The sequence below is a fragment of the Rattus norvegicus genome, chromosome 8 (genome assembly GCF_021556685.1).
Source record: "Rattus norvegicus strain SHRSP/BbbUtx chromosome 8, alternate assembly SHRSP_T2T, whole genome shotgun sequence".
In the NCBI taxonomy this organism is placed as follows: domain Eukaryota; kingdom Metazoa; phylum Chordata; class Mammalia; order Rodentia; family Muridae; genus Rattus; species Rattus norvegicus.
The window spans coordinates 16,978,206-16,994,682 of NC_141541.1; the positions used below are offsets into that span (position 1 = coordinate 16,978,206).

Consider the following 16,477-nt stretch of genomic DNA (forward strand, 5'->3'; position numbering starts at 1 on the left):
AACCGGCACACTAGTCCAAACCTTTAGAAAGAAGATTCCCATCTGAGCTCTGGTAGGCATTTCCCTGTCACCTCAGTTTGAACAACCTTAACTGTAGCCAGTCCGAGTATTTAAGACATGATCCCACTGTGAAGATACATACGCGCAAAGATCCAGAGTAGGCTCCTGCTCTCTCCACAGTGAGGCACATCAGCACTCACGAGAAGCCTCCAAGAGGCCGGCGTCTGCCACACCAGTGCTAAGGGAGGAGCCGATTTTGGTAACTGATCAGAAACAGATAGTACAGCTTCATTGATGAAGACACCACATAGACAATCAAGCTGAAGCTGGGTAGCATTTAAAGTGCCAGGGTGCCACCCAGGCTGCTGGAGGGGAAAAGGCGTCAACTGTCTTACCGGCTATGTCTCTGAGGTACTGACTCGCTGGGTAAGATGCATCCTCTGGTGCAGCAGTGGCCTGGATGGTTTTTTTTTTTTTTTTCCTTTTTTTTCTTATTAACTTGAGTATCTCTTATTTACATTTCGAATGTTATTCCCTTTCCCGGTTTCCGGGCAAACATCCCCCTCCCCCTCCCCTTCCTTATGGGTTTTCCCCTCCCACCCTCCCCCCATTGCCACCCTCCCCCTAACAATCTAGTTCACTGGGGGTTCAGTCTTAGCAGGACCCAGGACTTCCCCTTCCACTGGTGCTCTTACTAGGATATTCATTGCTACCTATCAGGTCAGAGTCCAGGGTCAGTCCATGTATAGTCTTTAGGTAGTGGCTTAGTCCCTGGAAGCTCTGGTTGCTTGGCATTGTTGTTCATATGGGGTCTCGAGCCCCTTCAAGCTCTTCCAGTTCTTTCTCTGATTCCTTCAACGGGGGGCCTATTCTCAGTTCAGTGGTTTGCTGCTGGCATTCGCCTCTGTGTTTGCTGTATTCTGGCTGTGTCTCTCAGGAGAGATCTACATCCGGTTCCTGTCGGCCTGCACTTCATTGCTTCATCCATCTTGTCTAATTGGGTGGCTATATATGTATGGGCCACATGTGGGGCAGGCTCTGAACGGGTGTTCCTTCAGTCTCTGTTTTAATCTTTGCCTCTCTCTTCCCTGCCAAGGGTATTCTTGTTCCCCTTTTAAAGAAGGAGTGAAGCATTCACATTTTGATCATCCGTCTTGAGTTTCATGTGTTCTATGCATTAAGGGTAATTCAAGCATTTGGGCTAATAGCCACTTATCAATGAGTGCATACCATGTGTGTTTTTCTGGGATTGGGTTACCTCACTCAGGATGATATTTGCCAGTTCCAACCATTTGCCTATGATTTTCATAAAGGCATTGTTTTTGATAGCTGAGTAATATTCCATTGTGTAGATGTACCACGATTTCTGTATCCATTCCTCTGTTGAAGGGCATCTGGGTTCTTTCCAGCTTCTGGCTATTATAAATAAGGCTGCTATGAGCATAGTGGAGCACGTGTCTTTTTTATATGTTGGGGCATCTTTTGGGTATATGCCCAAGAGAGGTATAGCTGGGTCCTCAGGCAGTTCAATGTCCAATTTTCTGAGGAACCTCCAGACTGATTTCCAGAATGGTTGTACCAGTCTGCAATCCCACCAACAATGGAGGAGTGTTCCTCTTTCTCCGCATCCTTGCCAGCATCTGCTGTCATCTGAGTTTTTTATCTTAGCCATTCTCACTGGTGTGAGGTGAAATCTCAGGGTTGTTTTGATTTGCATTTCCCTGATGACTAAGGATGTTGAACATTTCTTTAGGTGTTTCTCAGCCATTCGGCATTCCTCAGCTGTGAATTCTTTGTTTAGCTATGAACCCCATTTTTTAATAGGGTTATTTGTCTCCCTGCGGTCTAACTTCTTGAGTTCTTTGTATATTTTGGATATAAGGCCTCTATCTGTTGTAGGATTGGTAAAGATCTTTTCCCAATCTGTTGGTTGCCGTTTTGTCCTAACCACCGTGTCCTTTGCCTTACAGAAGCTTTGCAGTTTTATGAGATCCCATTTGTCGATTCTTGATCTTAGAGCATAAGCCATTGGTGTTTTGTTCAGGAAATTTTTTCCAGTGCCCATGTGTTCCAGATGCTTCCCTAGTTTTTCTTCTATTAGTTTGAGTGTATCTGGTTTGATGTGGAGATCCTTGATCCACTGGGACTTAAGCTTTGTACAGGGTGATAAGCATGGATCAATCTGCATTCTTCTACATGTTGACCTCCAGTTGAACCAGCACCATTTGCTGAAAATGCTATCTTTTTTCCATTGGATGGTTTTGGCTCCTTTGTCAAAAATCAAGTGCCCACAGGTGTGTGGGTTCGTTTCTGGGTCTTCAATTCTGTTCCTTTGGTCTATCTGTCTGTCTCTGTACCAATACCACGCAGTTTTTATCACTACTGCTTGAGTTCAGGCATAGTGATTCCCCCTGAAGTCCTTTTATTGTTGAGGATAGTTTTAGCTATCCTGGGTTTTTTGTTATTCCAGATGAATTTGCAAATTGTTCTGTCTAACTCTTTGAAGAATTGGGTTGGTATTTTGATGGGGATTGCATTGACTCTGTAGATCGCTTTTGGTAAAATGGCCATTTTTACTATATTAATTCTGCCAATCCATGAGCATGGGAGATCTTTCCATCTTCTGAGGTCTTCTTCAATTTCTTTCTTCAGAGTCTTGAAGTTCTTATTGTACAGATCTTTTACTTGCTTGGTTAAAGTCACACCGAGGTACTTTTTATTATTTGGGTCTATTATGAAGGATGCCATTTCCCTAATTTCTTTCTCGGCTTATTTCTCTTTTGTGTAGAGGAAGGCTACTGATTTATTTGAGTTAATTTTATACCCAGCCACTTTGCTGAAGTTGTTTATCAGCTTTAGTGGTTCTCTGGTGGAACTTTTGGGATCACTTAAATATACTATCATATCATCTGCAAATAGTGATATTTTGACTTCTTCTTTTCCGATCTGTATCCCCTTGACCTCCTTTTGCTGTCTGATTGCTCTGGCTAGAACTTCAAGAACTATATTGAATAAGTAGGGAGAGAGTGGGCAGCCTTGTCTAGTCCCTGATTTTAGTGGGATTGCTTCAAGTTTCTCTCCATTTAGTTTAATGTTAGCAACTGGTTTGCTGTATATGGCTTTTACTATGTTTAGGTAAGGGCCTTGAATTCCTATTCTTTCCAGGACTTTTATCATGAAGGGGTGTTGAATTTTGTCAAATGCTTTCTCAGCATCTAATGAAATGATCATGTGGTTTTGTTCTTTCAGTTTGTTTATATAATGGATCACGTTGATGGTTTTCCGTATATTAAACCATCCCTGCATGCCTGGGATGAAGCCTACTTGATCATGGTGGATGATTGTTTTGATGTGCTCTTGGATTCGGTTTGCCAGAATTTTATTGAGTATTTTTGCGTCGATATTCATAAGGGAAATTGATCTGAAATTCTCTTTTTTTGTTTGGTCTTCGTGTGGTTTAGGTATAAGAGTAATTGTGGCTTTATAGAAGGAATTCGGTAGTGATCCATCTGTTTCAATTTTGTGGAATAGTTTGGATGGTATTGGTATGAGGTCTTCTATGAAGATCTGATAGAATTCTACACTAAACCCGTCTGGACCTGGGCTCTTTTTGGTTGGGAGACCTTTAATGACTGCTTCTATTTCCTTAGGAGTTATGGGGTTGTTTAACTGGTTTATCTGTTCCTGATTTAACTTCGGTACCTGGTATCTGCCTAGGAAATTGTCCATTTCCTGCAGATTTTCAAGTTTTGTTGAATATAGGCTTTTATAGTAAGATCTGATGATTTTTTTAATTTCCTCTGATTCTGTAGTTATGTCTCCCTTTTCATTTCTGATTTTGTTAATTTGGACACACTCTCTGTGTCCTCTCGTTAGTCTGGCTTAGTGTTTATCTATCTTGTTGATTTTCTCAAAGAATCAACTTTTGGTTCTGTTGATTCTTTCTATGGTCCTTTTTGTTTCTACTTGGTAGATTTCAGCTCTGAGTTTGATTATTTCCTGCCTTCTACTCCTCCTGGGTGTATTTGCTTCTTTTTGTTCTAGAGCTTTTAGGTGTGCTGTCAAGCTGCTGGCATATGCTCTTTCCTGTTTCTTTCTGCAGGCACTCAGTGCTATGAGTTTTCCTCTTAGCACAGCTTTCATTGTGTCCCATAAGTTTGGGTATGTTGTACCTTCATTTTCATTAAATTCTAAGAAGTCTTCAATTTCTTTCTTTATTTTTTCCTTGACCAGGTTACCGTTGAGTAGAGCATTGTTCAACTTCCACGTATATGTGTGCATTCTTCCCTTATTGTTATTGAAGATCAGCTTTAGGCCGTGGTGGTCTGATAGGATGCATGGGATTATTTCTATCTTTCTGTACCTGTTGAGGCCCGTTTTTTTGACCAATTATATGGTCAATTTTGGAGAAAGTACCATGAGGAGCTGAGAAGAATGTATATCCTTTTGCTTTAGGATAGAATGTTCTATAAATATCCGTTAAGTCCATTTGGCTCATGACTTCTCTTAGTCTGTCGACATCACTGTTTAATTTCTGTTTCCATGATCTGTCCATTGATGAGAGTGGGGTGTTGAAATCTCCTACTATTATTGTGTGAGGTGCAATGTGTGTTTTGAGCTTTAGTAAGGTTTCTTTTACGTATGTAGGTGCCCTTGTATTTGGGGCATAGATATTTAGGATTGAGAGTTCATCTTGGTGGATTTTTCCTTTGATGAATATGAAGTGTCCTTCCTTATCTTTTTTGATGACTTTTAGTTGAAAATTGATTTTATTTGTTATTAGAATGGCTACTCCAGCTTGCTTCTACTGACCATTTGCTTGGAAAGTTGTTTTTGGCCTGGATGTTTTATGGTAACCACTTACTTTCTGATTTCGTTGGAGGACTGATGCATGAGAACCAATGCATATCTCATGCTACAATCTGGTCAAAGCTTATGACAGGGAGGTCCCGAACCCTAGGTGCAGGGGGCTTACTGCTGATGTTATGCTAAATGAACATAAAGCCAAATTGCTTTCTAGATATTTGCGTGCCTACGTTTAGACTCATGCTGATCTCCTGAGAAGTTTGTCTTTACAGTGGCCAACAGTTATCACAGAGACCCTGAACTGGTGACAGTTTTGAGAATGAATAACTAGTGACAGAAGGCATCTGCATTGTCCCCTCAAGGCCCAGAGAGTGTGGCATTAGAGGGGGTGGAAAGATTGTGTGAGCCAGGGGATGAGGAATAGTGCTGCGAAATGCTGCCTTCTGATGACATGGCCCCTGAATCATGAACACACAGAAGTAAGACTACTTACATATACACGTGGACACATGTGCATGTGCGTGCACACACAAACACAGACATGCACATGCATGGGCCCACATATGCACACATGTGAAAATAGAGCTGGGAAGAAGGAGGAGAGGAAGAGGAGTAAGAAAGGACAATGGGAACAAATATGATCATGACACATTGTGCACATGTATAAAATTGTCAAAATAACTGTCTTGGTGTTCTATTGCTGTGGGATACCATGACCACAGCAACTCTTACAAAGGAAAGAGTCTTGCTTACAGTTTTAGAAGTTTAAGCCATTATCTGCATGGCAGAAAGCATGGTGGCATGCAGACCGACATAGTGCTGGAGAAGGAGCTGGGAGTTCTACAACTGAATCTGCAGGCAGCAAGAAGAGAAGAGATAATGGGACGGGCTTGGGCTATTGAAACCTCACCCCTTCCCTTCCTGTAACGCACTTCGTCCAACAAGGCCACACTTCTAACACTACCTCTTGACGAATGAATTCAAATATATGAGTCTATGAGGGCCGTTCTCAATCAACCCACCATAGTAATGGACTAAAGAACTGGATCTGTAAGGCAAGGACAAGAGAGAAAGGGCAGACGGGTCCATCAGTGCTGCCCCACTGTGCTGAACGGAGGGTGTGAGCATGGCCACTAGCTCTGCCAGGACTTCTATCCACTGAGCTTCCAGCTCAGACTCTGGAGCAGTCTCAGCTCTGCACAGTGACAGTGTTCTGTGGAGGGGACCCGGGCAGGCTGTCGGGGTTTTGTCAGAAACTGCCTCAAGGCTCTTGTCATTTGAGTTTTCAATTCTGTTTCCAGGATCTGCAAATTGACAGTTACTTGACCGCAACCTCACCAGTTTGGGACAAACTGACCTTTTAGAGGCATCACTAATTTTTGCTGTTGGTTGATGAATTCTTTTAGTTTGTATTAATTTATCTCCTCCCAAATTAACTCTTGGTAGAATTTTAAAACCACTTAAAAAAATACACCATGTTACCATGTTTTTTTTCCTTCTGAGCAGTCTGATTAAGGAGAGATTAGAATCCTACTGACAGATAATAGTTTGGAACCTACAGTCAAATACTAAATGTTCAAAGATATTAGAAGTCAGCCAACCTTGTTATTGGAAAGTTTTCATGAGCCTAGCAAGAAGCAAATGTTTTTTCTACTCTAATGAAGTTAGGCACTTTAGAAATCCAATGGGACACTGTACAAAGCCAGCCTGGCACGGGAAGGTGGGTCTGGTTCAGAAAGGACTTCTGTGACGACCTCAGCTGCTAAGGGTGAGAAATGTCATGCTTCCCTTCTGAGGGGTGTGTCCCTCACACACTGTGTCCTGTGAGTCCAGTTACTTCTTGGAAGCTCAGGTTTCTTTTCTGCTTGGGCTGAAACAAAAGGAATGAAAAGTAAAATTACCATCTATTGGCACCGGCACCTGGTGTTTCATAGGGATTTTTAGTATAGTGTGCCTTCATATTTTTACGAAAGTTTTTTATGCTACCTGTCACCTGTTCCATTTACAGGGGAAGAGAATGAAGTTTACATAGCTTGACTGACTTGTCCCAGATCAAATGCTAGTCACTAGCATTTTTATCTCTGACTCCTGAGTTTGGTCTCGGAAAGCCCCGCTTGGTGGTCCATACCTATAACTCCAACACTTGGGAGGTAGACGTGGAAGGATCACGAATTGGAGATCGTACTCAGCTACATAGTCAGTTTGAGGCTAACCTGGGTTATATAAGAGCCTACCTCAACAGATAGACAGACAGGCAAATAAGACAGACAGACAGGCAGAAGGCAGGCTGAGTGGACAAGAGTCTCTCTTGCAGGAACACATCATATTGCTGTTGCCTGGCCCATGTCTTTTAGCTACAGGTCACTACCAACAAGTATCAATGACCATAGGCATCACGGTCATCATTAGCAGACATCCTTTAACTCCAGGAGAACATGCAGCAAGCTAGACCATCCCCTGGTCTGCAGCAGGCATGACATGGACATTGAGCAGATCTGCCCACCTCTGTCTCCCAAGCACTGAGATTAAAAGTGTGCTCCACTGTAGCTGACGTCAGGCTTTAGTCTGAACATGGGGATGACTTAGAGCCAGATAAGGATTCTGTTCACATAGCACTGTGGCTGTATGAAATGTCAGTAAACCTTCCTCTAATGAGATGAGGTTTATATTCTACACACTTCACCTGAAACAAAGATGGGAGGTAAACAGGTCTTTATTCACTCATAGGTCTTTGTTTCAGTGTGCTCGTTGTGATGTAATTCCATCCTGCTTGAAAATCCTTACCGCATGGAATTTATGGTTGAAAGTCTTACACGGAAATGTCACAGTCCCTGCGACTTAGAGAACTCATCACTCATCATGATGAACCTGCATTGTTTATACCTGTCCCCAGAGTGCCACTGCTCTGTTGTACCCAGATGTTGTCTGATCTCAGGTCTCCCTTGTTCACACACACATATATATGTATATGATTGGTATGTGTGCATACACACACACATGAGCGACAGGCAGAGAAAGAGACACACAGACAATATGTTTTCTTCTGTGGAAAGCTGTGATCTGTATGACTGCTAGAGTGAGGAGGGCCTGTGGTGAGCCACCACAATAATGTGGGTGAAAAAGCTGAATACAAAGCTTTGGGTTTGGAAAAGCCAGAGTCTGACGATGGTGACTGCCACAGTGCAGATGTCCCACGTGCTTTAAGACCTCTGCTAAAGCCCATTCCTTCTGGTTTACTTAGTCCAGGAGGTTCCTATTTCTATTTAATATCATAGCGGATTTTCAACATGGCTCCAAAACCCAATAAAGAAGATTCTGCTCTCCTGCGGAAAGAGGTGTTACGGTTCCCGAAGCGGCCTGTCAGACGCTCACTCTTCATTCTCTCACCTGAGCCTCTCCGTGTGTCTGAACAGTCTGGGCATTTTCCTCTGCGATGTGTCCAGTGAGCAACCTAATTGGCCCTCCACAGACACAGTGTTTTGAAATGCTTTTCCTCACTCGGGTCAGATTCCCATTTTCTCCTTCAGTACTGTAAACTTGCCCAGAAACTCTCCAACAAGCCCCAACACTGATTCTCAGGGGCTTCGGTGCAGTGCACTGTTTGCCCACGACACCACTGTCTCCATGGCAACCCTTCCAGCTAGGCAGCTCTCGGTCAGAAGACAAATAAAGCAAAGGGGTTGCTGTAATGTCCTCATCCTTGTAATTGTTTCTTACTGAGAGGGAGTGAGGCTGAGGATTGACTGTGCTGGGAATACCAAAGGAAGCTTGAAGCCACGTCCTTAGAGCCCCTCCGGTCATCTCCTGTCTTCAGTTTCTCTCCCGTTCCCTTCATAAGTCTGAACTATTCCGAGCCTACTTGAGCAAGTGCTCTGCATACTGAAAAGGAAAAGGAACGTTATTAATATGGGAGGCCCCCATCCAATAGAGCCCCAGGATTAAGACTGAAAACTGATGGGGTCCATGAATCCCAGTGGTCCAATCAGATTCTCTGTGCCACTACTCAGGAATGGAAGGAGGTGAGCGCTCACTCTGTCCCTGAAATTGCGGTGTGACAAGACCTGAGTGGCTTTAATTTCCCCAAAATTTTAGTGTGTGTGTGTGTGTGTGTGTGTGTGTGTGTGTGTGTGTGTGTGTTTTGTTTTTGTTTTTTTTGCCAATAAGCAGAGACCATAACACTACCTTTCATACATATTTGCGCACTCTATTTTAATTATGGTGATCACTGTGCCATAAACTTCTTCAAGAAAACATTCTTCTCCCCAAAAGGAGATCTAAATAAACACGTTTCCTGTTTAGTTCTGTCCCCACTCCCGCTCCTCCAGAGCAATCAACTGGAGACGGGGCCTGAGGGATCCGTCTTAGCCTCTGCTGTCCAGAGAGCAAGATAAAGAACAGAAATCCTCTTTATGGAGAAGTTCTTCAAATATTTGTGGATTGCCTTATATGTAAAACTCACCATGGTGAACTCAATAGCAAGGCAGATACTGCTCCCTGCATCACGGGGCTGACAACATAGATTCTTACATTTAGGAAAACGTGCTCTGTAGCACATCATGTCATGAGTGACATGACTGATACAGTGTAGGTGCACACTGTGCATGGCAGGCTCACTGGCCACTTTAGGCTTCAGCCTCATGGGCAAGCCACGGTGATTCCGGTAAGGAGTGTGTTCAAGCAGTGCAAAGGAAACAGGAAAAGACCAGACACTGCTGGCCGGCCCGGAAGATTCTACATCGAATTTTCTTCTGCAGATACTCGGAGCAAATCTTCATTCCCTCTGACTCATGCAGTCTAACTAAAGCAAATGCCAGCAAGATTTGAGACGGCTTACATGGACCTTAGCTTTAAGGGCATGTATGACTCACTGCCCTCAGGCAGTGTAGATAGAGATGGGCAAACAGGATTGACAGGAAATAAGTAACTTGCATGGTTTCAGCGCCAAGCAATAAATACAGGTAGCAAATTGTAGCTGAATTTCGAGATGGCAAGTCACAATGTTTGAACTAGTAAATACGAACTTCTCTGCAGTAGAAGTTTTGTCCGGCTTATCTAAACTGTGGTTCAGTTGTAGCATTTTCCTGATGTTGATGGTAATCTCACTAGTTACCTTTACTGGTGCATTCGAAGTGTTTCCTCACTGTGCTTTCTGTGATTGACATCAAAGTTTACATATTTTATACTGTGTACCATGGACATATCTTTGTGACCGCAATTGGTTTTGAGTACTTTTATATTTTAACCTCGATGCTAGAATGAAAAGTGCTTTATAGCCCATTATTTTAAAGAATTATACTATATATTTCCTTTTATATTTGCACGTGATTGGATTTTGATCTTTGGTAGTCCTTTATTTCAACTTGGGAACTCCTTCAGTGCTCTCAGTGAGGCAAGTCTAGTTTCTTTGTCTGGAAAAGTCTGTTTTTCCATTCGTTTCTGAAGGACATCTGCATTCAGTCCAGCATTACTGCTTGGTAGCTTTTTTGTCTTTCAGCAATGTGACCATGTCAGCATAGTCCTTCCGGACTGCGAAGGGTTTTTTTCTGAGAAATCTCCTCAGTTTCATAGACATTTCCTTGGGAGGGGAAACCTGTTTTTCCCTGGATTCTTTCACAGCGCTTTCTTGACGTTTGGTTTTTGACTTTGACAGCTGACGTACAGTGTTTCTGTGTGGACTTTCGGGCTTCGAGTTTAGCATTTGTTCAGTGTCCTGCATCCAGAAGTGGAGGTGTCCCTTCCCTAGTTATTGCTCTGTTTGGGAAACTGCTAAAACACCAGTCACCATTAGATGACGTCTCAGTTCCTGATGAGGTTCCTGAACCTTCTTGACATTTTCATTTCTTCTTATTTTTGTCTCTCTGCCCAAGTCCTTTCAGATGGCTGGCCACTGGAGTTCACTGATTCTTCTGTCCCGGTTCGTCTGCTGTTGAACATTTAGCAAGGACTTTTCGGCTCAGTGTTTGTATTTTCCAGCTCCTATTCTCTCACGTGACTCCTTTTAGCTCAGCACTGCTCATGTGAAGTGGGAGTCAAGACCACAGGAGGAGCTGCCCTTCAGCTCCTGGGTGAGATCAGCTGCTTCTGTCACTGTGAGAAGACGGCTTAAGGAAGGAAAAGCTAATATGGCTCACAGTTCCTGAGACGTTTCATCCTGTCATGCTGGGGGGGGGGGGGTGAGTGGCAGTGTGCAGGGTGGCAACTTGTTCCTAACAAGGCAGAGAAAAGAAACAGAAAGACTAGGCTAGAACCAAGAGCAGTCGTAACTTCCAGAGCCCCAAAACGAATGGTTACTGCCAGCCAGCCAAGTCCCACAGCCTTTATATAGCACCATGAGCATTCAAACCATGAGTGTGGGATGTGAATGTGTATCAACCAGAGAAGTGTTTGCATAGCATGCAGCAAACCTGGGTGTCTGCCCTTTAGCACCTCATAAATTGGACATAGTAGTGCATATCTGTAGGTTCAGAATTAAACAGGTGAATTGAGGCCAGCCTGAGTTACACAGGCATTGTTTCAAAAGAGTAATTAATGTCTCCTAATGTCTCAGATGCCCGCTACAGCTGAGTGATAGGACACTTGAAGTGTAGTGATCACAGTGGAATATTTTCAGCCCTTGAAGGGAAGGACTTGGGAGTGGACATGAGTGCATCCTAGAGGTAGATAAGTACTGTGCCTGCTATAAGCAGCGCAGCCTGCTGCCTCTGTGCAAACTGCTAAGTGGACAGACTTCAGTAAAAAGTGTTATTACAACTTTTTTCCAGAAGCATGTATACTATATTCTTTTATTGGATTTTTATCTACATTTCAAATGTTATCCCCTTTCCCGGTTTCCCCTCAAGAAACCCGTTATCCCATTCACCCTCCCCCTGCTTCTATGAGGGTGCTTGCTCCCCCACCCATCCACCCACTCCCTCCTACCTCCCTGCCCTGACATTCCCCTATCCTGAGGCATGGAGCTGTCCCAGGACCAAGGGCCTCTCCTCCCATTGCTGCTTGACAAGACCATTCTCTGCCACATATGAGACTGGAGCCATAGGTCCATCCCTGTGTACTCTTGAAATGTCGGTTTAATCCCTTGGAGCTCTGGGGGGAGGGGTCTAGTTGGTTGATGTTGTTGTTCTTCTTATGGGGTTGCAAACCCCTTCAGCTACTTCAGTTCTTTCTCTAACTCCTCCACTGGGGACCCTGCTCTCATTTTAAAGGTTGGCCCCGTTAGCATTTGCCTCTGTATTTGTCAGGCTCTCTCAGAGACTCTCAGCAGACAGCTGTAACAGACTCCTGTTAGCATGCACTTCTTGGCATTCCCAATATTGTCTGGCTTTGGTCGCTGTATATGGGATGGATCCTCAGGTGGGACACTTTCCGAATGGCCTTTCCTTAAGTCTCTGTTCCACATTTTTTCTCCATGTTTCCTCCTTTGAGTATTTTTGTTTCCCCTTCTAAGAAGCACTGAAGCATCCATACTTTGGTCTTCCTTCTTCTTGAATTGTATCTTGGGTATTCCGAGCTTTTGGGATAATATCCACTTATCAGTAAGTGCATATCATGTATGTTCTTTTGTGATTATGTTATCTCACTCAGAATGATATTTTCTAGTTCTGTCCATTTGCCTATGAGTTTCATGAAGTCATTGTTTTTGATAGCTGAATAGTACTCCATTGTATAGATGTGCCACATTTTCTGTATCCATTCCTCTGTTGAAGGGCATCTGGGTTTTTTCCAGCTTCTGGCTATTATTAATAAGGCTGCTATGAACATAGTGAACCATATGTCTTTGCTGTATGTTGGAGCATCATTTGGGTATATGACCAGGAGTTGTATATCTAGATCCTCAGGTAGTACTATCTCTAATTTTCAATTTTCTGAGGAACCTCCAGACTGATTTCCAGAATGGTTGTACCAACTTGCAATCCCACCAACAATGGAGGAGTGTTCCTCTTTCTCCACATCCTCACCAGCATCTGTTGTTACCTGAGTTTTTGATCTTAGCCATTCTGACTGGTGTGAGGTGGAATCTCAGGGTTGTTTTGATTTGCATTTCCCTGATGATTAAGGATGTTGAACATTTTTTAGGTACTTCTCAGGCATTTGATATTCTTCATTTGAGAATTCTTTGTTTATCTCTGAACCCCATTTTTAATAGGGTTATTTGGCTCTTTGGAGTCTAACTTCTTGACTTCTTTGTATATATTGGATGTTAGCCCTCTATCAGATATAGGATTGGTAAAGATCTTTTCCTTATCTGTTGGTTGCCATTTTGTCCTAAGGACAGTGTCCTTTGCCTTACAGAAGCTTTGCAGTTTTATGAGGTCCCATTTCTTAATTCTTGATCTTAGAGCATAAGCCATTGGTGTTTTGTTCAGGAAATTTTCCCCAGTGCCCATGTGTTCGAGATGCTTCCTCATCTTTTCTTCCAATAGTTCAAGTGTATCTGGTTTGATGTGGAGGTCCTTGATCCACTTGGACTTAAGCTTTGTACAGGCCGATAAGAATGGTCGATCTGCATTCTTCTACATGCTGAGCTCCAGTTGAACCAACATCATTTGTTGAAAATGCTTTTTCCACGGGATGGTTTTGGCTCCTTAGTCAAGGATAGACCATAGGTGTGTGGGCTCATTTCTGGCTCTTCAATTTTATTCTATTGATCTACCTGCCTGTTTCTGCACCAATACCATACAGGTTTTTTTTGTTTTGTTTTGTTTTGTTTTATTCTTTTGTTTTTGAGCTGGGGACCAAACCCAGGGCCTTGCGCTTGCTAGGCAAGTGCTCTACCACTGAGCTAAATCCCCAACCCCTACCATACAGTTTTTAATCACTATTTCTCTTTAATACTGCTTGAGATCAGGGATGGTGATTCCCCCAGAAGTTCTTTTTCTGTTGATAGTGTTTGCTATCCTGGGTTTTTTGTTATTCCAAATGAATTTGCAAATTGCTCTTTGTAACTCTATGAAGAATGGAATTTTGATGGGGATTGCATTGAATCTGTAGATTGCTTTCTGCAAAATGGCCATTCTTACTATATTAATCCTGCCAATCCATAAGCATGGGAGGTCTTTCCATCTTCTGAGGTCTTCTTCAATTTCTTTCCTCAGAGGCTTGTAGTTCTTGTCATACAGATCTTTCACTTGCTTGGTTAGAGTCACACCAAGGTATTTTATGTTATTTGTGATTATTGTGAAGGGTGTCATTTCCCTAATTTCTTTCTCAGCCTGTTTGTCCTTTGACTAGAGGAAGGCTATTGATTTGTTTGAGTTAATTTTATACCCAGCCACTTTCCTGAAGTTGTTTATCAGGCTTAGTAGTTCTCTAGTGAAACTTTTGGGGTCACTTAAGTATACTATCATATCATCTGCAAATAGTGATATTTTGACTTCTTCCTTTCCAATTTGTATCCCTTTGACCTTTGTTGTTTGATTACTCTGGCTAGGCCATCGAGTACTATATTGAATAAGTAGGGAGAGAGTGGGCAGCCTTGTCTAGTCCCTGATTTTAGTGGGATTGCTTCAAGTTTCTCTCCATTTAGTTTGATGCTGGCTACTGGTTTGCTGTATATTGTTTTTACTATGTTTAGGGATGGGCTGTGAATTCCTGATCTTTCCAAGACTATTAAAATGAAGGGATGTTGAATTTTGTCAAATGATTTCTCAGCATCTAATGAGATGATCATGTGTTATTTTTTTTCCTTGCGTTTGTTTACATAGTGGATTACTTGATGGATTTCTATATTTTGAACCATTTCTGCATCCCTGGGATGAGAACTACTTGATCATGATGTATGATCATTTTTATGTGTTCTTGGATTCAGTTTGTGAGAATTTAATTGAGTATTTTTGCATCAATATTCATAAAGAAAATTGGTCTGAAGTTCTCTTTCTTTTTTGGGTCTTTGATTTAGGTATAAACGTAATTGTGGCTTCATAGAAGGAATAGGTAGAGCTCCTTCTGTTTCTTTTGTGGAATAGTTTGGAAAGTATTGGTATGAGGTCTTCTATGAAAGTCTGATAGATTTCTGCACTAAACCCATCTGGTCCTGGGCTTCTTTTGATTGGGATGCTTTTAATAACTGCTTCTATTTCTTTAGGAGTTATGGGACTATTTAGATGGTTTATCTGATCCTGATTTAACTTTGGTACCTGGTATCTGTCTAGAAAATTGTCCATTTTATCAAGGTCTTTCAGTTTTGTTGAATATAGGCTTTTGTAGTAGGATCTGATGAGTTTTTGAATTTCATCAGATTCTGTTGTTATGTCTCCCTTTTCATTTCCGATTTTGTTAATTTGGACACACTCTCTGTGCCCTCTGGTTAGTCTGGCTAAGGGTTTATCTATCTTGTTGATTTTCTCAAAGAACCAGCTCATGGTTTCGTTGATTCTTTGTATAGTTCTTTTTGTTTCTACTTGGTTGATTTCAGCCCTGAGTTTGATTATTTCCTGCCTTCTACTCCTCTTTTGTGTATTTGCTTTTTTTTTTTTTTTTTTTTTTTTGTTCTAGAGCTTTTAGGTGTGCAGTCAAGCTGTTTGTGGATGATTCTCCAGTTTCTTTTTGGAGGCACTCAGAACTATGAGTTTTCCTTTTAGCACTACTTTCCTTGTGTCCTATAAGTTTAGGTATGTTGTGCCTTCATTTTTATTAAATTCTAAAACGTCTTTAATTTTTTTCTTTATTTCTTCCTTGACCAAGTTATCATTGAGTAGAGCATTGTTCAATTTCCATGTGTATGTGGCTTTCTGTCATTTTTGTTGTTATTGAAGACCAGCCTTAGTTCATGGTGATCTGACAGGACGCATGGGATTGTTTTTTTTTTTTTTTTTTTTTTTGGTTTTTTTTTTTCCGGAGCTGGGGACCGAACCCAGGGCCTTGCGCTTCCTAGGTAAGCGCTCTACCACTGAGCTAAATCCCCAGCCCCGCATGGGATTGTTTTAATCTACTTATTTCTGTTGAGGCCTGTTTTGTGATCAATTATATGGTCAGTTTTGGAAAAGGTACCATGAGGTGCTGAGAGGAAGGTATATTCTTTTGTTTTAGGATAAAAAGTTTTATAAATATTCATTAAATTCATTTGGTTCATAACTTCTGTTAGTTTCACTGTATCTCTGTTTAGTTTCTGTTTCCACAATCTGTCCATTGATGAGAGTGGGGAGTTGAAGTCTTCCATTATTATTGTGTGAAGTACAATGTGTGCTTTGAGCTTTAGTAAGTTTTTTTTTCTTTAATGAATGTAGGTGCTTTTGCATTTGGACCATTGATATTCAGGATTGTGAGTTCAGGATTTTTTCCTTTGATGAATATGAAGTGTCCTTCCATATCTTTTTTGATAACTGTTTGTTGAAAGTCAATTTTATTTGATATTAGAATGGCTATTCCAGATTGTTTCTTGGGACCATTTGCTTGAAAAATTATTTCCCAACCTTTTACTCTGAGGTAGTTTCTGTCTTTGTCACTGAGGTGTGTTTCCTATATGCAGTAAAATGCTGGGTCCTCTTTCCTTATCTAGTCTGTTATTCCATGTCTTTTTATTGGGGAATTGAGTCCATTGACATTAAGAGGAATTAAGGAATAGTGATCATTGTTTCCTGTTATTTTTGTTGTTAGAGTTGGAATTATGTTTGAGTGGCTCTCTTTGTTTGCTTTCATTGCAAGGAGATTACTTTTTTGCTTTTTCTAGGGTGTA

General features: G+C 41.8%; 1 long non-coding RNA gene across 2 annotated transcripts in view; it reads right to left on the reverse strand.

Annotated features, from left to right (window-relative positions):
* Positions 1-6,193: 6,193 nt before the first annotated feature.
* Positions 6,194-16,477, reverse strand: part of LOC103693014 (uncharacterized) — a 215,299-nt gene continuing 205,015 nt past the window's right edge. For both annotated transcript variants that reach the window (XR_015627519.1, XR_015627513.1), the window contains one exon: positions 6,194-6,676. This is a non-coding gene — a long non-coding RNA (uncharacterized LOC103693014). The remainder of the gene's footprint in view (positions 6,677-16,477) is intronic.